The following is a 23,005-nucleotide window of genomic DNA, read 5'->3' as shown; positions in this document are numbered from 1 at the left end:
AAAAATATCATGAACACTTTTTTTAATCTTTTGTTTTAACATATTATTATTATTATTACTACATAAAATATCATGTGAACCTCAGTAAGCTAATTTCCTCTTATAAGATATATAGAATAAAAAAAGAATGTTACAAAGATAATACCAAAACTAATATTTCTGAACTTTTATTAAATTTTTAATTAGATTTCTGATTTTTTTTTTGTTTTAATTAAGTTCTTGAATCTGTATTTATTTTTAAATTAAATCCCTTATGTTTGTGTCAGTTTTTTATACTGAAGTCCCAGCTTTAGGGACTTAGTTTAAAAAATAAATATAAGTTAGGAATTGAATTAAAAATTGTCAAATACTTTGCCTTCATTGATATGCATTTGACTTGTACGCTTACCGAGTATTGAAATATAAGTAGGTGTTTGTCCAATATTAATATGGCATATACGCATGGTTCTAAATTGCGGTTGTAGTTTTGTCACAATCATTGATATTGTAAAAAAATTGTATAACAATGGGATTAATGCAGTCACAATGCAGTTGCTGATTTAACCATCATAATTGTAATTGTGAACCGTAATTTAAAATCATACATATTATTAGTTGAAAACCAGCTATTCTATATTAATGCATTACATTCAACAGGTATCTCATATATCTGATGATTATGTGTCTTAATATATGTATATATACCCCAAGCCAGCAAGACACTTACATTTGCAAATAAGTTTACCACAATGGGCAATCTCTACAATTAAATTGTGTAACATTTGATTTGATTAATTAGGTGGGATTGATCTCAGAAGGAGCAAGTTCATCAGTTCAAGCCCAAGATATCACCACCCCGATGAACTACTACAATCAATATCCTCTCATGCAAAAAAATAATCTACCTCTGTAGGTCTTCCTACCATATTTCACAAATTGTGAAGTCATTATTCCATCCTTTATAACAACTTTTAGATATGTGTTTTTCTTGCCTACTTTCCCGTGATGTAGAACGCCCGAACTCGGTCAGGTCAACGAGAACAACACAAGCAATCAACTGTTGGTTTCAAATATGTTAGCAAACCAAAATTTCAATGAAATCAATGCACAGTCATGCTCTTATCCACCTTTTTTTCAGCAAAACACTGTGAATGTAAGCATCCTTATATACTTGTTCCATTACTATGGCTGTTCTACATGGACCATGTTTTGCAAACCAAAGTTGACATTATTGTTGTTGTTGATCATAACTCATAAGCAGGTGCAGGCAGAAGCATTGAGTGGGACAACAAATGGACATTTCACGACTAACCAAACTTCCCCGTTATTTGCTCTCAGCAACCATGGCATCATCCCTCCTAGTGCGTGGAATTCCCCAAGGTAAATTTTGTGTTCAAATTTGTTTAAATTACTTTTGTATCGGCATATTTTGTTTGTTTTTCTTTGTTTTAGTTATGGATTAGCCTAGTCAATAAGTAATTCCTATACTTTAGGAGCAAGTCAATTTTAATTTTTTGTTTTGCTAAAATCTTGTTATGTGATTAGTTTCTGTTTTTCTATTTATTGTATTGCTGCTTAAAACAATTTGATTCAGAATAAAATCATTCTATTTCCTCCACATACGTATTGTCTCTCTTCTTTATTTATTATATTTTTTCTGCTATAAAATTTATAATTGGTATCAAGAGCTTTTGACTTAGATGGATCTCTGAGTGAGCCCAGTACAACCCACACACACACAAAAACAAAAAAACAAAAACAAAGCCTATAAACTTTGCTTCAATTCATCAAATAGATAGATTCTGAAACTCTTTACACAACACTAGCACCGCCTGTGTTTGATGGTGATAATTATCACATCTAGGTAGCAAGAATGGAGACTCATCTAGAGGCAAATGATCTCTGGGAAGCTATTGAGGAAGACTATGAAATTCTTCCTTTACTAGCCAATCTAACTATGGCTCAGATTAAAAATCAAAAGGAGAGGAAAACTAGAAAGTCAAAGGCAAGGCTACCTTGTTTGTTGTTGTTTCACAAGACATTTTCACCAGAATCATGACAATCAAATCAACATTTGAAATCTGTAATTTCCTCAAGGATGAATATGAAGGAGATGAAAGGATCAAGGAAATGCAAGCCATGAATCTGATTAGAGAATTTGAGATGCAAAAAATGAAGGAGTCTGAAACAATCAAGGAGTATGCAAACAAACTTCTTAGCATTGCTAACAAGGTGAGGTTGCTAGGTTCTGAATTTTCTAATTCAAGAATAGTTCAGAATTAATACTGGTGACTGCCCCTGAAAAATTTGAAGTTTCTATTGCTTCATTGGAAAATACTAAGGATCTGTCAAAGATTACATTGGCAGAACTTGTAAGTGCTATGCGGTCCCAAGAGCAACGGAGGTTGATGAAATGAGACAATGTAGTTGAAGGTGCTTTACCAGCCAAGCACCATCATGTTCTATTGCTTCATTGGAAAATACTAAGGATCTGTAAAAGATTACATTAGCAGAACTTGTAAGTGTTATGCGGTCCCAAGAGCAACAGAGGTTGATGAGACGAGACAATGTAGTTGAAGATGCTGTACCAGCCAAGCACCATCATGCTAAATCCAGTAGAAAGAAATATGTCAAGAAGAACCAGCCAACAAGCAACGAAGATAGTGCAAACAACCAAAACAAAGGTATAGGGTAAAAAGAAAATTATTCACCTTGTAAGCATTACGGAAAATTGGGTCACCCACCATACAAATGTTGGAAACGACCAGACGCAAAGTGTAGCAAGTGCAATCAGCTTGGACACGAAGCTATAATTTGTAGAAGCAAATTTCAGCAGCATAAAGTGAATGCCTAAGTTGTTGAGCAGGAGGAAGAAGATTATATTTTTGCTACAACATGTTATTCAATGAGGAGTAGATATAAATGTTGGTTGATTGATAGTGGTTGTACAAACCACATGATATATGATAAGACTCTATTCAAGGATTTGAAGCCAACTAATGTCTCAAAGGTTAGAATTTGGAATGGTGGCTATATTTTTGCAAAAGGAAAAGGAACCATTGCAATTTCAATGTGTTTAGGTACCAAAATAATATCAGATGTTCTTTATGTACCTGACATTGATTAAAGCTTGTTCAGTGTAGGTCAGTTGTTAAAAAGGGATTTAAAGTGTCCTTTGAACATCAACACTGCCTTATCTATGACATTGCTGACCGGGAAGTTCTAAGGGTTAAAATGAGAGGTAAAAGTTTTTCATTTGATCCAACAAAGGAGGAGCATGCAACCTATTTCACTCAAGTCACACCCATGGAACTCTAGCACAAGAGATTTGGTCATTAGCATCTTGAAAGAATGCTAAACATGAAAAAAAGGGACATGTCAAAAGGTCTACCAATACTTTCTGATAGTTTGCCAAACTATAATGCTTGTCAATTTGGTAAAAACAAAAACAGAAAATCATTCCCCAAATAATCTTGGAGAGCCTCTCAAAAGTTGCAGCTAGTTCACAATGATGTGGCAAGACCTCAAAGAACATCATCACTACAAGGTAGTATCTACTTTATTCTTTTTATAGATGACTTTACAAGAATGCGCTGGATTTTTTTCTTGAAATTGAAGCATGAAGTGGCTTAAGTATTTGTGAAGTTCAAGAAAATGGTGGAAACTCAAAGTAGTTGCAAGATTCAATGTCTAAGATCTGACAATGGGAAAGAGTATACATCAACAAAATTTAATCAATTTTGTGAAGAAGCTGGAATTGAACATCAACTCACAGCCTCCTACACTCCAAAGCAAAATGAGGTTAGTGAAAGGAGAAACAGATCGGTGATGGAGATGGCTAGATGCATGTTGCATGAGAAGGAGAAGTTCAACAAGGAAAATGATGCTGATAAAATTGATGAAGGATATTATAGGAGCTTGATTGGATGTCTAATGTATCTCAGTGCAACAAGGCCAAACATTCTATTTGTTGTAAGTCTCTTGTCTCATTTTATGCATTGTGCAAGTGAAATGCATTTAAAAGCAACAAAGAGAATATTGAGGTATGTTAAGGGCACTATTGATTATGGTGTCAAATTTGAGAAGTGTCAAGAATTCAAGTTGTATGGATTCTCTGATAGTGATTGGGCTAGATCCGTTGATGACATGAAGAACACTTCATGATACTGTTTCACCATAGGCTCAGGAGTTTTCTCATGGTGCACAAAGAAGCAAGAGATTGTAGCATAATCCACTGCTGAGGCTGAATTCATAGCAGCAACAACAACGGTAAATCAAGCTTTATAGTTGAAGAAGATTCTATGTGATTTATTTTTGCAGCAAAAGAACAAAACTGGAAGGTAGCTATTGCTATTGCAAACAATCCAATGTGTCATGGGAAGACTAAACATTTTAACATCAAGATCTATTTAATTTTGAGAGAGATGCAGCAAAGTGGAGAAATGAACTTAATTTATTGCAAGTCTGAAGATCACTGGCTGACATGTTTTCAAAGCTACTGCCTAACAACAAATTTGAACTCTTTAGGCAGAGAATTAGAGTATGCAATTCCTAAAGCAAGGAAGAGTGTTTAAATTTTTTTAAATTACTTTTGTAACTGCATATTTTGTTTGTTTTTCTTTGTTTTAGTTATGGATTAGCCTAGTCAATAAGTGGTTCCTATACTTTAGGAGCAAGTCAGTTTTAATGTTCTGTTTTGCTGAAATCTTGTTATTTGATTAGTTTCTGTTTTGCTATTTATTGTATTACTGCTCAGAATAATTTGATTCAGAATAAAATCATTCTATTTTCTTCACATATGTATTGTATCTCTTCTTCTTTGTTTATTATATTTTTTCTGCTATAAAATGTACATTTTGTTAGAAAAAGAGAAGAGACTAGAAATTTTAGAGAAGATTCTCTTTATTTGGTATACTTAGTTACGTGATTTGGTGCTCTATTTATAGTACAGTAATCCATAAGCATTACATAATTATTCAATTAAGGCACTAAATGGACATAATGTCATGACCCTTTCAATATAGTGATAACAAAAAATAATGTCCCTTAATTCTTATTAACTCACACCCATTCATCTTCTAATAGTAACTCACAATCCTTTATTTTCCAATAACTATTATTATTTCTAACATCCCCCTTAATTAGAAAATCCTCAATTAATTTTCTGCACTTCAAGTCTTGCTCTCAATCTTCTAATATCTTTGAACTTGAGGGGCCTAGTATAAATATATACCACTTGATTTTTTGTCTTACATGAAATAACTCCACTTCTTTCTTTTTTGGCAATCTTTTTCTTAAACTTGAACATTCATTTGACTCATATTGCTTCATGATTCTTAGGAAGTTTTGATAACTCCCAAGTGTCATTTTTCTTGATTATATTAATTTCTTCCTCCATGGCTTGTCTCCACCTTTTGTCTTCCATAGCTTCTTCAAAAGTGAAAAACTCATTGTCAACAAAAAGGCAAAATAAATCATTTATAATTTCAGTTTCATCATGTATGTCTTGAAGGCTTCTCATTTTTCTTGGTCTTTTGGTCTTTCACTTGAACTCCCTTTGAAAGATGATGTTTCACGAATTGAATGAGTTGGTGAAGGAGGTGGAGTACAAAAACTCATTTGGTGCTGCAACTTCTTCATCATTTTTTCCAAAATAAGGAAAGAAATCATAGGTGTCTTTTTCTTTCTCCCAATTTCACGTCTCTTTTTCATCAAATTCTACATTATCTGCTTACAACATTCTTCCCATTGATTGGATTGTACAACTTGTAGCCTTTTGAACTTGCATTATAACCAATGAACACATGCTTCACACTCATATCATCAAGCTTGGATCTTCCTTGGTCGAACACTTGCATGTTTGCCAATGAGACATGCTTCGCACAATTGGTTAGGATGGTTGATGTGAGGCATCCCCTTCACTATATTCTTATCTCCCAAGGTCTAGAGTGCTCCAAAATTCAAGTGGTCAAATCTTATATGCTAACACCATGCTTCATCTTTTATGCTATCCTTTAAGCATTTTGCTTCATTGGTCTTAATCCTCAAAGTGAACCATTCAATTTCTTAACATAAAACCTTGACAATCAAATTAGAGTTTTGATCTTTAAGCCACAAATAATTCCTTTCACGAGGGCTACATACTCATTTTCAACAAGTTGCCCAAACTCAAAAGATTACTTTTTAGTTTAGAAATATAATAAACATCCTTGATCCTTTTGCACTTTGGAAGAATCACCAAAAGAAACATTTCCCTTCACCTCTTTCTTATCAACAAAATTGACTTTTTCTTCAACATTAGATTTACACTTCCAAGAAAAATGACCATATATACTTATGGCAATTATAGCATTCAATATTGGCTTTACATGCACTCCCATGAAAAATGACCATACTTTTGGCAATATTGAAACATACAATGTTAGATTTATCATACCTCCTTTCATTTCTTCTTCCAAAATTATCTCTACCTATTCCTCTTTCATAACCTCTAGTGGGTTGATAACTTCTTTCATTATTATCACAATTGTCACGATCTCTTCTTCCTTGGCCATGTTCACGTCCTCTTCCAAGACCATGTCCTTTTTGACTTTTTTTCTCCTTCATTTTCTTTCAAAGAAGCTTTGGCTTTAAGAACTTTCTCCAAAGACTCATCATTTCTTTTTTGAACCTTTCTTCATATACTTGAAGTGAATCCAATAATTGGTCCGTAGTCATTGACTCGATGTCCTTTTACTATTCAATTCCATATTCTCCTCACAATAGTTCATTTGTTTCACAACCATTACCACTCTATTGTCAAAATTCGAAATTGACTTGGACTCTTTCATACGCGAGGATTTAAACTCTCCATGAAGAGTTTGTAGACCCACCTTTTTCTCCTTGTCAACAGTTTCAAGGGATGACCTCAAAATCTCCAAGCTTTTTTGGAGGTGGACGCATTGGACACCATTTCAAACATGCCCTCATCTAAACTTTGATAGATGAAGGTAAGGGCTTATTGATCCTTCTTCTTCATATTCAACAAAGTCTTTTTCTTGTTTTGTGACAAAGAACCCTCATTTTCATGTTGTGTATGACCTTTCTCACAACCTCCCAAGCATCTTAGGAACTTAAGGAACCTAGCAAAGCCTTCATCCGACGACAACAACCATAATAATTCTCGTTTGTAAGACGAGGGAATTGTAACAAGTTCAAGCTATTGCCATTGCTTGTTACTAAGTGACATTTTGTTAGAAAAAAAAGAAGAGACTAGATATTATAGAGAAGATTTTCTTTATTTGGTACGTTTGGCTACATGGTTTGATGCTTTATTTATAGCTGAGCAACCCATAAGCATGACATAATTATTCAATTAAGACACTAAATGAGCATAATGTCATAAATCTTTCAATACATGGTAGTTACAAAAAATAATATCCCTTAATACTTATTAACTCACACTCATTTGTCTTCTAATAGTAACTCACAATTTTTTATTTTCTAATTCTATTATTATTTCTAACAAATTATACTTTTACTTACATACATTCCCTTTGAAATTCACACACACACACAACAATATAACCTCTTTAAATTGGTTTCTCAAAGATGGGAATAGGTTGGACTTACAAAAATTTGTTAAATAAATTTTATCTATTTAAAAAAATTCTTGAGTCAAATTGGATTTATCATCTATCATAATTTCTTTTAAGTCCAACTTTGAATTTTGTTTGACTTATTATTTTAACAGTCTGTCCCATTCTATAGATTTATGTAGGTTTTTACCTATTTTTAAGAAGGTTAATTGGCTAACAAAAAACACTCGTCAACTATTAATTTTAAAAAGTTTTAATTATGCTTTTAGTCCCTCAATTTAAAGGTCTATTTTTTACTTTCAAAATAAAATTTTGTATCTTTTAATTCTTCAAATTTGAACTTTTTTTAGTCCCTCCTCAAAAATTTGAGATACTTGAGGTAGTACAAAATGATTTTTTTTATTTGAGGTTAGAATAACATATTTCCTAATTTGTAGAACTAAAAATATAATTAAACATTTTGAAAATTAAAACATGTATTGTTCAAGGCATAAAGCAGGTGAAAATAACTAGGTTAAACTTTATAAAATTCAAGACTATTTAATTTGTTCATTTGTTTTTTAAAAAAAAACTATCTTGTTAATATAATATAAATATATTTTTAAGATTTAATATAACTTTCATGATAACTTATTTAAAAGTCTCTTTTGTTATAGGGTCTCTAAATAGGATGTAAATATATCCTTCAACAAGTTCATAAACTCCATACTCTATATAGATGAATACTTAATATTACAAAGTAAATAAATATATGATTTTAATACAATAATAAATACTAACAAATTTTTATTTTTTTGGTCGACTTGATAGGTTTAATTTTTTAAAATAGATTTTTATAAAATCTAACTTAGTTTATTTCATATAAAAAAATAGTCCTGTAGTATAAATTAGGCTATAAATTCCTAGGACATAATTGACACCCAAGAACAATTTGATAATTACATAGTAATATTTGAAAGGAGTATAATATGTTGGAGATAGGATTACAAAATGCTATACCTAGTTTGGAATTAATTAGTTACACATGATTAGAATTGGTTGGTAATCAGTTGTATTTAATCTTATATACAAGTCACATTGTATGATTAGTAATAGAATTCTCGCACATTCAATCAAATCCATCTATACTGATCTGAACTCTGAATTTCTCTTCTCTTTTAGCCTATCCTATGTTTTTCAACATAGTATGAAAAAGCCCCCTAAAATGTATCATGAAAAGAAAGTTGGAAGTTGAGTGTTATAATATTTCTCTCTCATTTTTGGAGAGGCTTGTCCCTCGCTCCCTTTAGGAGGTTGTCCTTTTCTCTTGAAGAAACTTCTCTCTTACTTCTCTTCACTACTCTAAGCTCTTCATTTATAGAAGACAATGAGCAGTCCATAAATAACAAGATATCAACAAGATAACAACATGGCGGCTTTTAGTGGATAATCAGTTGGTTTTAGTTTTGGCAAAAACTATTTCTGACCTAATTAAGGTATCATATTTTTTAAGCCTTTTAAGGTATAAAAAGATAACAACATGGCCGCCTCAATTTGCAAGTCTTTTAAGGTATCATATTTTTCAATTCGGCATTTTATTTTTCTTCTATGTGATGCTAACAATATTATATATGCCCAAGTTAGCCATGCCATTTTTTTATTAACTAGGCTATAGTATATATGTTAACAATATTACTATTACCATTGTTGAATCGTACTAGGGCTCAAACTTCAGTGCCAGGTCTAAGCATGCTGAATCAGAATGACAGATCAACGTTTGGTTCCTATGGTTCATATTCTACTCTACTGCAAAATCCAAGGGTAACAATTTCTTAGTCACTTGCCTTTTTATCACAGCGATGATAATATAGAATGACTGTTTTAGTTTGGTTAAAATATCTGCGGGTCCACACCTCAGCCAGCAGGATACTTGGATTGTAAACCATAGGAAAATGTTGCATGTATCTCTCCATGCTAGTTAACACTTATAAGTATGATGAGTGATGTGCAAAATAGAACAAAGAGAAGAGAAAGATTAATGTTGGGTGTCCAAAAATCATTTTTAAATATGAAGAGAGAGAAAAAAAATAACAAGAGTTAATACACGGATAGGATGGACCCAAAGAAGTCCAAAAGAAGAATAATTAAGTAGTTTAAAATTTTTATAATATTAAGTTAGATATTTATGAATTATATAGTATTTATTTTATTTGTTAAATAATATGATGTTAACACTTTGAATAATTACTATCTATTCATTGATATCTCACATGATTATATAAATATATTCATTTTTATCTATTATTATTAATGAAAAGTATCTGAGTTGTTATTTTTATCTTTTTCATAAGTTTTCTTTGTAGCTCTTTGATGATGTTTTTTTGTGATTATTGTATACTTTGCCTCATAACAATACAGTTTCGTAATACAGAGGTGTTCATATATTGCTATTGAAAACCTTATTATCTCTACAACAACATAGGGTCTAGTACACTTAGAGTATTTTTACTGGCCTTTATTTTTATTTATTTACAAGACACACTAGTTCCCACTTTCGATTTCTCACTTCCTCCAATAGTTACCATATTTGAAGAAGAAGAAAGCTGCAAAAAGCTGTGTGAAAATTAAACTAAACATGGTAAATTGCACATGAACAACAGGGACAGCGAGAACCACCACGTCGCGGTCGTCCCCGGAAACACTTTGAACCAGGCCAGACATCTCTTCCTCCTTATAAGCGCCGAAAGGTGACCTTTTTTCTTGGCCATGCATGAAGACGTTGTTGTTTTGTTTTGTGGAAACAAAATGGAATTTTGTGGTTATTCTGCTTGGTTTATTTTGATTTGTTGCAGAGGGGTAACCCTGGGAAAACACCTTTATCCGGAGGAAACAACACTTCTGATGGTGTGGTGATCAGGGAAGATCAGAACCCAAGAACCGGAGGAAACAACACTTCTGATGGTGTGGTGATCAGGGAAGATCAGAACCCAAGAAACCCCTCCTCTGACTAACGAATAATGATACATGGACACCTTCAGAGTGTATATATTCAGCTCATTGACATTTTTCATTCTATATTTCATATTGCATACTATATCTACAATTTTCTTTCTTCTATCTCCTGCTTTCTCTGGTTGCATGGTAGCATCGTAGGGTCCCTCCTTCATTTTCCTTCAGTTTTATTATTGAGTACAACAAAATTGAATACTTTCATGGTTTTAAATTAATTTCAGGGAACAACTGAATGCTATGTATGACCCGGCATTTGAGAGGGCTGGCGTTCCAATTGATCCCATTCTCAGGTTGTTCAACGCAAATTCAGGTAATTACTATTACTAGCTCTCTTGTAACAATTCGGCAAATTAAGAGTGATGCTCTACCTCTAATTAGTTATACCGCATGAATCATTATTCATTATAGAAATCTTTTATTTATTACATTATAAGATTACAAGCCAGATTTACGTTTTCAGATTAAAAAGCTACTAGATATATATCGATATATAAGAATGATGTTGTTCTTCACAGCAGAGAAACCAGCCGAAGAAGTGCCTGAAAATCCGAATTGAAAGTCTTAAGCTCCAGGAATCCGGTGGAGCAGTTGAATTGAATAATTTCCGAATTCTCAACAATGACATGGTGGGACAAATTGAGTGTCTTTAGTTTGAACATTCTAAATTGAAACAATGGTTATGAATTTCTATACAAACAAATTATGGGCAGATATGGTGTTACCGTGCATTTTGTTTTTCATTTCCGACTAGAAGTTATTGCGGATTAATATGATTTACATGCATGGTTAAGTGAAATCACAAAATAGAATTATTTTTTGACAAATTAAGTTGAACTTTAATTAGCTTTATTCAAGGAGAACGGCGAGGATTGAATTCGCTACTATTTAGTTTACAAGTTTTGATAAATGTCAAAGATGAGTTTTCTTAAAATTTTAAGATATTAGAATGTTTTGAATAATTTTATATTTTTAACAAAAATTATGAACAACGATATTTTGTTAGATAAAATGTTTATGAGTAAATACTTACTATTATCTTTGAATAACAGGTACAGAGCCTGTGTATCTGTAAGGGAGAATACAAAAGCAAATTCTTTTTCTTTTGAAAAGATGGAGGGCCATTTGTTAAGAAAAAAAGTAGTACAGATTTGTATGAAAATAGATTTTGACTAATAAATTATAGTATTGACCAATCAAAAAGGGAGTTGACTTAAATGTCTTCAGGATTTCTGTTTGAAAAACTGGGTGCCAACCATAACTGTTTATGTTAAAAAAACATGTAACTTTCTTTTCATAAATTAATTTTTTTATCCATAAATATTAATGGTTAATTATTAATTTTTGTTAATGGAAAAATCCAATTCAAAACATTTTTCTGTTTTCTTTCTTTTTTTTACCACTGAGCCAACATTATAACTTCATTTCTTTTCATAAGTAAAACAGACAAGTCTATAGTTTATGCCTTAAGAAAATTTTCAAACTCCATTTTAGTTGGTCTTTTTGAAACCTTAAGCTCCCAGATACGAGAGTACTATGTTTATCGGGTGCCTATTTTTTTTTTTTAAAGAAAAGTATTTGATCTATGTAACTTTAAAGGTTTAAATTGAATTCTTTTTTTTAAGACAATAATAGATTGGAGAAACTGAAAAGAATTGCATGATGGTTCAAGAAGCTGATATACAGAAAGAAGAACACATACGTAAAGGTTGTACGAACCAATGAGGAAAAAAGGGCACGAAAAGGAGAGGAGGTAACTCGGCAACAGTGTTGGGTCCATGTAGTAATAGTAAATTAATAAGATAAAGAATGTCTAGGACAAATAGATGTAGTAATTAAATAAAAAAATATAAATGTACTTAACAGATTGTAATTGCCCCATTCTTTTTATAATATTTTTTGGCATACATAAATGACAATTCAAATGTAAGACATAATGAAAATTGATTACCAAAATGTCCCTACCCTTGCCTTTCAATCCACTAAATGCTATTTTACAAGAGAAAATTTGTTGCGTTTTTGTTCTTATTAATTTATTATTTGACTAAATCTCTTTCCTCTCTGTTGGTTAATTTTGAAAATCGAGATAATCCTGGATAAATCTGAAGTCGTGTATAAACACTTTCAGATTGAATCAAATTTCGGGGTTCAACCAAAATTGTTCAATCGGATAAAATCAGAAGATTATAATTCAAGAGTTTTGTTTTGGTCTTGTGAGTTTTTCACATGTTATGCTTTCTGAACCAGGATGATTATTTATAATCAAAGAACAGGTGGTTTTTGGCGGTTGATGGAAGTTATTTATTTTTAAAAAAATTGCCGTTAATGGAAGTTTTAGTAACTTCCATGTAACTTCCAACCGTTGATGGAAGTTAGTAACTTCCATGTAACTTCCAACCTTTTGCCTAAACCGAACATCTCGTTATTACATTAAAACAAGCGTGCACTCTTATTTTAACATAATAAAGAGATTAATTACACTAAAATGTCCAACAAACCTCCCCCATTTTAGTGTAATTACCGATCAAATCACCAAAGTCATAACATACCACAAACTACTGCATAGATGAAATATCGTGACGATTGAATTTCATCTTAGCAAATTACACGTTTCAAATACTCGAATATCAGGGTGTCACTAAGGATTGAACCCTTTCTATTCATAATGAATACATGAAGATAATCTGCACAATAGTTTATAACATTACTCTTGCTCGACACTAGTTTTACTAGCCTGTGTCCCTATCCTTCATAAGCATATCAAAGCCAAGTCTCAGCTTCTTGAAGCGGCTAAACTTCATGCTTATATAGGTAGTCCTTTTCTTTCTTGCACCTGCAAATGCAATTTTTCAAAAGGACCATTAAGAAGTTATACTTCAACCTCCTTAACTTACAGAACCGAACACATTCCTTTTGGGATACTTTCGATGATGTGTTCCAATCTCTACATGTTAAGCTTTCCACATTGAATTCAGCACCTAATGTCATATTAGATGGGAATTGGGTATCTTAACATAAGAGATTTCAGATGGACTTTAATCCTAATCCCACAGCCGACCTTTTCACGAGATCTCTACTTAACCCTTTGGTTAAATGATCGGCCAAATTATGCTGAGTTCTCACAAACTCCACTGATATCACACCATGCATGATTAACTCCCGAACCATGTTGTGTCTAACACCCAAGTGTCTAGACTTCCCATTATACACTTGACTATATGTCTTAGCCAAAGTTGCCTGACTATCACACCTGATAGACATGGGAGGTATAGGTTTGGGCCACAATGGAATCTCATAGATCAGATTTCTTAGCCACTCAGCTTCTTTACCAGCTGCTGCTAAAGCTACAAATTCAGATTCCATTGTTGAATTTGTAATGCAGGTCTGTTTCTTGGATGCCCAAGAGATAGCACCTCCTCCAAGGAGGAATACCCAACCACTTGTGGATGAATAATCCTCCATATTGGTTATCCAACTTGCATCAGAGTAACCTTCAATAACCGAAGGAAATCCAGTATATGTCAAACCATAATCAATGGTTCCCTTTAAGTATTTGAATACTCTATTCATAGCTTGCCAATGATGAGAACTAGGATTACTTGTAAACCTACTGAGTTTAGCAACAGCATAAGCTATATCAGGCCTAGTACTAATCATTGCATACATGAGTGATCCTATCGCCCTTGAGTATTCAAGTTGAGACACTGCTACACCTTTATTAGGTAATAGCTTCAGGTTAGGATCAATGGGAGTACTTACCGGAGAACAATCTTTAAAATTAAATTTCTCCAATATCTTCTCAATATAATGTGATTGAGAGATGGAAATACCATTGTTTCCACGTTTGATCTTTATTCCTAAGATCACATCCGCCTCCCCCATATCTTTCATATCAAACTTAGAAGACAAAAATGCCTTAGTTTCATCAACTTGATCTTGGTCGGTACCAAAGATCAACATGTCGTCTACATACAGACAAATGATAACTCCTTTGCCATGAGTATCAAACTTGCTATATAGACATTTATCTGCTTGGTTTATAACAAAACCACTAGACAACACAACCTCATCAAATTTTTGATGCCATTGCTTAGGCGCTTGTTTCAAGCCATAAAGAGATTTCATCAGTTTACACACCTTATTTTCATTTCCTGGCATAACAAACCCTTCAGGTTGTTTCATGTATATCTCTTCATCCAATTCACCATTTAAGAATGCAGTTTTCACATCCATTTGGTGAATCATCAGATTGTGGATAGCAGCAAGTGCTAACAACAGTCTAATAGTGGATATCCTAGCAACAGAAGCATATGTATCGAAAAAATCAATACCCTCCTTTTGCCTAAAACCTTGGATAACCAATCTGGCTTTGTACTTGTCAACAGTACCATCCACTTTCATCTTTCTCCTAAAGATCATCTTACATCCTAATGGCTTACATCCAGGAGGTAAGTCAACCAATTTCCAGGTATTATTTTGCATGATGGAATCCATCTCACTTTGGATTGCTTCTTTCCAGAATACAGCATCCCTTGAAGCCATTGCTTCACTAAAAGTCTTTGGGTCTTCCTCAACATTAAGGCAATATTGATATTGAAATTCAATATCATTCCTTGACCCTTCAACCAAATAGAGTTGAAAGTCATCACCAAATGACTTAGCTTTTCTTACTCTCGTACTCTTTCTAGTTTCAGTACTAGTTAAAGGTATATCCTCAATATTAACTGAGACTTTCGACATGGAATTCATGTCCTTTGGCCTAGGTATAGATGTAAACCTTTGTTCATCAAAGATAGCATCCCGTGACTCTATAACCGAGTTCACAGCAACAGAATCATTAGATTCTAGCACATAGAATCTATATACTTTAGAATGTTCAGCATATCCAATAAATATGCAATCTATACCTCTTTCACCTATGGTTTTCCTTTTAGGTTCTGTAAGCCTGACTACAGCCCTACATCCCCAAATTTTGAGATAACTCAAATTTGGTGTCTTTTTGTGCCAAAGTTCATATGGGGTAACCTTATTCCTTTTGTTAGGAATTCGGTTCAACAAGTAACAGGCTGTCAACATAGCCTCATCCCAAAATCCTTCACTTAAACCCGAATAGGATAACATGGAATTCACCATTTCTTTCAAGGTTCTATTCTTCCTTTCGGCTACACCATTCTGTTGTGGTGTATATGGAGCTGTAGTTTGATGTATTATTCCAGTAGATTGAAAATAAACCGGATCATAATACTCACCTCCCCTATCCGTACGAAGAGTTTTGATTAGCCCATTTTGATGAAGTTCTACCTCTTTCTTATAAATTTTAAATTTATCAAGAGCTTCATCTTTTGTATTTAATAAATATACATAACAATACCTTGATGCATCATCAATAAAAGTAACAAGATATTTTTTATGACCTAATGATGGAGTAGCATGCAAATCACACAAATCACTATGAATAAGGTCTAAGACTTTAGTCTCACTTTTAACATCCTTAAAAGGTTTCCTAGTGATCTTGGTCAACATGCAAGTTTTGCATTTTTCAATGTTCATATCAAAAGGAGGAATCATACTTGTTTTTGACATATCTTTTAATCTTTTGTAATGAACATGTCCTAATCTAGCATGCCAAATTTTTGATTTTGTCATATTAGTTATAGAACTACACGAGGCCATACAAACAGATTCATGAACAAAAGGAACATCAATGTTTAATTTAAACATTCCATTACAACGATAACCAAATCCAACAAACGAACCATGTCTTGACAAGATGTACTTGTCACTTTCAAGTACTTGCTTGAAACCACAATTATTTAAAACCATACCAGACAATAAGTTCTTACGAATACCAGGTACAAATAAGACATTATCCAAATACAAACTTTTTCCGGAAGTAAAAACTAAATTCACACAACCTAATCCTAGGATTGGTTCAGTTGCAACATTGCCCATCTTCACAATAGAGCCATCATCGATTGGTCTAAATTCCTTGAACCAACGACGATCTTTGCACACATGGCTTGTTGCTCCCGAATCAAACCACCAAGCAACGTCATCATCCTGCACATAGAATGCATCAGATATTAGTGATACATAATTTGAATTCGTATTCGAATTAAAATTATTCACTACAATCTGACCTTGTTGCTTTTCAGGATCATTAGACCCACTTGGACCAGCCTTGTTCTTTCCTTTGAACACCCGGCAATCCCTCTTTAAATGACCAGGTTTCCCACACTTCCAACATGACAATTTTGTCTGTTTGTTTGGACCTTTGTTCTTATTTCCTTGAAATTTTCATTTGTTACCTTTAGCATTGTAATTTTGCTTAACTGTTCCACTTTCCTCTACCATATTAACGGAAGAGGAACCTGCTACGGTTTTATTATTGACTTTGTCAATTTCCTGAGCCCTCAGCGACTCCTCAATCATGAAATGACTACCGAGTTGAACCAGAGTCAACTCTTCCTTCATATGTTTCAAGGTATGCTTGAAGTCTTTCCAAGAAGAAGGCAGTTTATCAATTATAGATGAAACTGCAATGGATTCATCCATTTTCAAATCATGTTGAGTAAATTGACCCAAAATCCGCAGCAGTTCATTATATTGCTCCATAACAGGCCTCGAATCAATCATTTTGTAATTAAAGAAATTACTAACTAAGAATTTGTTACTTGAGGCATCTTCTGCCATATACTTGGATTCAAGAGAGTCTCATAATTCCTTAGCAGACTCAACATTTTGATAAATATCAAAGAGAGAGTCAGACATACCGTTCAGAATGTGTCCACGACAAATGTAATCGTCGTTCTCCCATTTCGAACGCTTCCTTGTTTGATCCAGAGTTTCGCCTTCCATATACACCGGCATCGGTGTACTCAGCACATACACCACATTCAATGTTGTCAAGAGAAAGTGCATCTTCTTCTGTCATCTTCTGAAATCCTGCCCTTCAAACTTGTCCAACTTTGCAAACTTGCTTGTCATCGTCGAACTATCGTTCGTCATCTCGAAAGATTTGATTCAATCTTTTGTTGGTTAATTTTGAAAATCGAGATAATCCTGGATAAATCTGAAGTCGTGTATAAACACTTTCAGATTGAATCAAATTTCGGGGTTCAACCAAAATTGTTCAATCGGATAAAATCAGAAGATTATAATTCAAGAGTTTTGTTTTGGTCTTGTGAGTTTTTCACATGTTATGCTTTCTGAACCAGGATGATTATTTATAATCAAAGAACAGGTGGTTTTTGGCGGTTGATGGAAGTTATTTATTTTTAAAAAAAATTGCCGTTAATGGAAGTTTTAGTAACTTCCATGTAACTTCCAACCGTTGATGGAAGTTAGTAACTTCCATGTAACTTCCAACCTTTTGCCTAAACCGAACATCTCGTTATTACATTAAAACAAGCGTGCACTCTTATTTTAACATAATAAAGAGATCAATTACACTAAAATGTCCAACACTCTCTTTGGTCATTAACAAATGGACGATGTACTGAACAACATGGATGGGGAGTACTCTAAGCCCGAAAGCCCTTGGTGTGTACATTCACGACGATTTCATAGATAACCTACTAACACTTTCCCTTTCGATAGTCTCGACAATGGTTTTGAAGAGGCAAATTTAATTTAATGGAATCTCTTAACTTTCAAACTGATCTTCCTACCAAAAATGTTCAGGAAACAATAACCGAGCTATAAGTGTCGTTCCTACACATGTCGTAAGCACTAACTTTGTCACTCATTCTCTTTCCTTATAATTTAATTTTATAGGTATTACTATATATGCATTTTTTTTTAGAATGGTCATTTAGGATACCTCTGGTTTAGGGATGAAAGTAAAAAAAAAAGTGGAAAAAAAGAAAAGGATAAAAAAGAAAAATGAAATTAGAGAGTGAAATGATTTGTAGATTGTTTACTAGGAGAAAAAAGTCATCCTTTTTTATCACAGTAAATTTATTATTCGTGATGAATTTATATCCAATCTAAAACGTAATACACACATATTTAATTATTATATATATATATATATATATATATATATATATATATATATATATATATATATATATATATATATCTTGAGATGGCAAGTAATTATACATTCTTTAATACATAATTTAATTAGGAGAGATTGATGTTGGAAGAAGTTGTTGTTGGTAAATATTTGTGTTTTAATTTAAAATTTATAAATATATATTAATTATATCAATTCTATTTTATAAAATAAAATATTTATTTTAGATTTTGTTAAGATTTTATTTTAATGAGTCAACAAGTTTGTTACGTTTGTTGTGACAATTGTAGGTTAGTTTTCAAATGTCATATTTTCAATGGTCATATTTTGTTTGTTGCACAAGGTGATATGTGGTCTGTGTTTATATATATCTCTTTCCTTCTTTCTAAAGATAACACAAGCAGATAACTTTCATTCCTTTCTCCCAAATATCTTCTCTTTCTCTTCCTTTAAAAAACTTATTTTTGAGAGCAAGAGCATTGGGGTTCATAAGGTTCGAGGATCCTTTTGCTGCACATGAACGAAACCAACGGGCTGTCGTATTTTGGGAGAAGAGCGCAATTAAATTTTCCTACCAATGCAATAGGGCGTTTTCTCTCTAAGGATAACGTTTACGCACTTCAACTCAGGTTATATCTTTCTTCCCCTAATTTATTTTCATTGTTCTTATTGTATGATATATATTGCATTGTTGATTTATGTGATGTCAATCAAATTATTTTGCTACTTTTATTTTGTTATTTAATTTAAGACTGTGGATCTTCTTCTTATTTATTTCTTTCATTTTTTATTTTATTTTTCTAACAGTTGTTTCGTCCATTCAAGGATAGGATTTGAATCACACAGGTTACTTGAACCAATTTCCTAACATGGAAAATGAGAATATGCTTGCGTAAGTTTTTCCTATCATTTTATGAATTATGTAATTTATATCTTATCACAACTAGTTAAAATGTTAATGTGATGTTTTTGCATGAAATACTAGTTGCAAATGAGGTTGTACATGAGGTGAAGACTAAGAAGAGAGCTTATCTTATAGTTAAGTTTGATTTTGAAAAGACTTGTGACATGATGAGATGGAGTTTCCTAGCTTACATGCTTCATAGGATGGGTTTTTGTAGCAAATGGATTGGATGAGTGTGGGTTGCCTTCAATCATCCTTTATTTTTGTTCTTGTGAATGGTGGTCCCACAAAGGAATTCATAGCACAAAAAGGGCTAGGAAAAAATTGTTCAGGGTGGATACTGGGAGGGGTGACTTGAAGGTTTCACTTTTACAATTTGCAAGATATTACCATTTTCTTCTTCAAGGATTCTATCTTAGAATTTATTACCTTGAAGGTCATACTTCTTTGTTTTGAATTGGCTTCCGATCTCAAATTGAACTTCTTCAAAAGTAGCTTGGGGTATAAATGTGGAAAAGAATGTTCTTAGAAGAGTTGCAAGAGTATTGAATTGTGCAACAATGTCCACTCCTTTCAACTACTTGGGCCTTGTAAATTGCCATCTTGGAGGAGGAGGCAGTTATCATTTGGTGGGAGGATTTACTTGATAAAACCGGTTTTATCTTCTTTACCCATATACTTTTTTTTTCTTTCAAAATTCCCAAAAAGCTTGAAAATATTTTAAATATAATTCAAAGGTTTTTTTTTTTTTGGGAGGTGGGGGGTAAAGGAGGAACAAAAGGTGTCTTGGGTAAAATGGGAAGTCATGTGTAATCGTGGGAGTATGGGGGTTTGGGTATTAAAAACTGAAATTTTTAATAGGGCCTTAGAGGGGAAATGGGTATGGATGTTTTTCAGTGAGAAAATATGTCTTTGGAGAGAGGTCCTTATACAAAAATATGAGCTTGGGAACTTGGATTATCATATCAAGGGTGGGGGTGCGGTGAAGGGAGCTCAATGGTGGTGCGATACTTTGACTTATTGTGAGATCTTTGAAAAATGAGCTTAGGTGGTTGCAATCCGGGTTAGGTAGAGGAGTGGGAGGTGGAAATAAGGTGAGCTTTTGGGAAGTAGAGTGGTTAGGAGACGGTTGTGGAGTGTGGTGATTGGTGTGAGATTTAAATCCAGTGGGAGGCTGCTGATTGGTGTGGTGGAGTGTGGTCATGGCATTTCTCATGGAGACTGTGACACCCTCTACCCCTCACATATATATTAATAAAGGAATAAAAATTCAAATATTAATTACAAGTATTTTTAAAACATTTTTAAATACAAGCTTTTCAAATGGGTAAAAGGCTCACATTCACTTTCTTCTACATCATATTCAAACTTGTCCAAATAAATAATAAAGTCATCTCGACTCAAAGAAAGTCATATAAGTCTCATACAATTAATATAAAACCTATATCCTAATGTCACATCCTATCAGAGCGTGGTGTTCCCGTGTCCTCTAGCATGAGGTTCTTCATAGTCATCCACCTATTCATCTGCTCCCCCGAACACAAAGTTCAAGATCATCACAGGATCCAAACACAAACAACAAACCGGGAGTGAGTTATCACATTGCTAACTACTAGAGAGAAACAACACAACATATAGTAGCCAAATACAATTTACTTAGCATATCTCACATTATTTCATCACTTTGTCATTCATCAATCACACTTTTCATCCATCAATCACACCTTTCAATCATCAATCATTATTCACAGGAATCACACACTCCGATCAAGACATAATAACACATCAATTTCATAATAAACAATTAGCAAGCGTATGCGACAGTTATGCTAAGACTCAAGCCTATATGCAATGTGGTACCATGTCAGTGAAAAACCACCCTGGGGCGCTTAGGAGTACATAACAAGACACACCACACAATGGGTTTGTCAGGTCACTCTCACTAAGTAAGATCATAGGGAGACCAGTCAGGGTCACGATGTTTTGCGAGAATGCTCCAACCATATGGGATCAACATAGGTTTAAAGGAGCACTCAAACCCGGTGACCCCCAAGGCCTACACTCCGAAGAGTCCGTCAGGGCCTCTCCCTCCTGATTCAGGTCCAACCCCTAAAATTATTTTAGCACACAGATTCTATCTATGAACTGTACAAAACACACGACTCCTCAATTGTTCTCAAAATAATTTTAACTCGTCGCCCTTTAAGGGTCTTATCATTAACTCGTCGCCCTTAAAGGAACTTAACATTAACTCGTCGCCCAAAACGGGACTTAGCATCAACTCGTAGCCCTAAAAGGGACTTAACATCAACTCGTCGCCCTAAAAGGGACTTAGCATTAACTCGTCGCCCTTGAAGGGACTTATGATCGTGTGATTGTACAATTCATAGTTCACAACTCAATGCACATATATATCTCAATCATATACATACTCAATTTATCACATACACTTAATCCCAATCACAATGGTATAATCTCAATTTAACATGTTATCACACCTCATGAATCATGTACACTTTACCTATGAACTATGCAATACACACATCTACTCAATTGTTTTCAAAATCATTTTAACTCGTCGGATTCCCACAGTGGATCCCATCACAATACTCGTCGCCCTTAAAGGGTCTTACAATTGTGTGATTGTACAATTCATAGTTCACAACTCAATACACACATCTCATCTCAATACACATGTATTTCATCATCCGTCACATGTTCAATTTATCACATACTCACAGTTTGAATCATCATTTCATAATCTCAACATAACAATTTATACAAAAGATTTCATCACAACATGGGGTGTAAAATCCCTGAAATAGTTTCTCACAATTATATCAAAATCAATTAATCAAATTCTTGGGTTAAACACAAAGACATCAAGAGCACTCAAGTTTATCAATCAATTCTCATCAGGACATCAATTGGTACATAGAACACAATAATATTATATTTATAATCATAAAGAGAAAATTATAATTCAATAAACATCCCAAAATAAACCCAAATTTAGTTCTCTAAGGATCCCTACACATGTTCATTCTAATCCCCAATTGCGATAAACTCATCCCTTACCTCTGAGCGGACTCACGTGTCTTCAGCTAACGATAGTAACATCTATAGCGGTTCCCTGAGATTCCTTCAGTTATTCCTCCGGCTGCTCCGATAGAATTCACAAATGTCAGAGAGACGGAGAAGAGATTGAAACCTCCACTTGTATTGTCTTCATGAGATTCCTTTTTCTCCATCTACTAATATTATCTCAAAAATCCCAACGGTGGAAGTGTGCGCAACTTAATTTAAAACAACATATCCAAATTTCATAAAAATCCAACGGTTAACGAAATCGGGATCGTAGTTTTACCGAGACAGTTTTGGGTTTCTGCGGGAAATTGAAATGCTACAATGCGAAGGGTTTTCCTCTAAGCTCAGATATGATTTTGAAATTCCCAACGGTGAGAATGTTTGAAATTGGGTGGCGAACATGGTACTCAAATTTCACGACGATCCAACGGTGAACGAGTCCGAGATAAT

This window comes from Glycine max, chromosome 4 (genome assembly GCF_000004515.6).
Source record: "Glycine max cultivar Williams 82 chromosome 4, Glycine_max_v4.0, whole genome shotgun sequence".
Classification (NCBI taxonomy): domain Eukaryota; kingdom Viridiplantae; phylum Streptophyta; class Magnoliopsida; order Fabales; family Fabaceae; genus Glycine; species Glycine max.
This window is presented reverse-complemented; position numbering follows the sequence as displayed.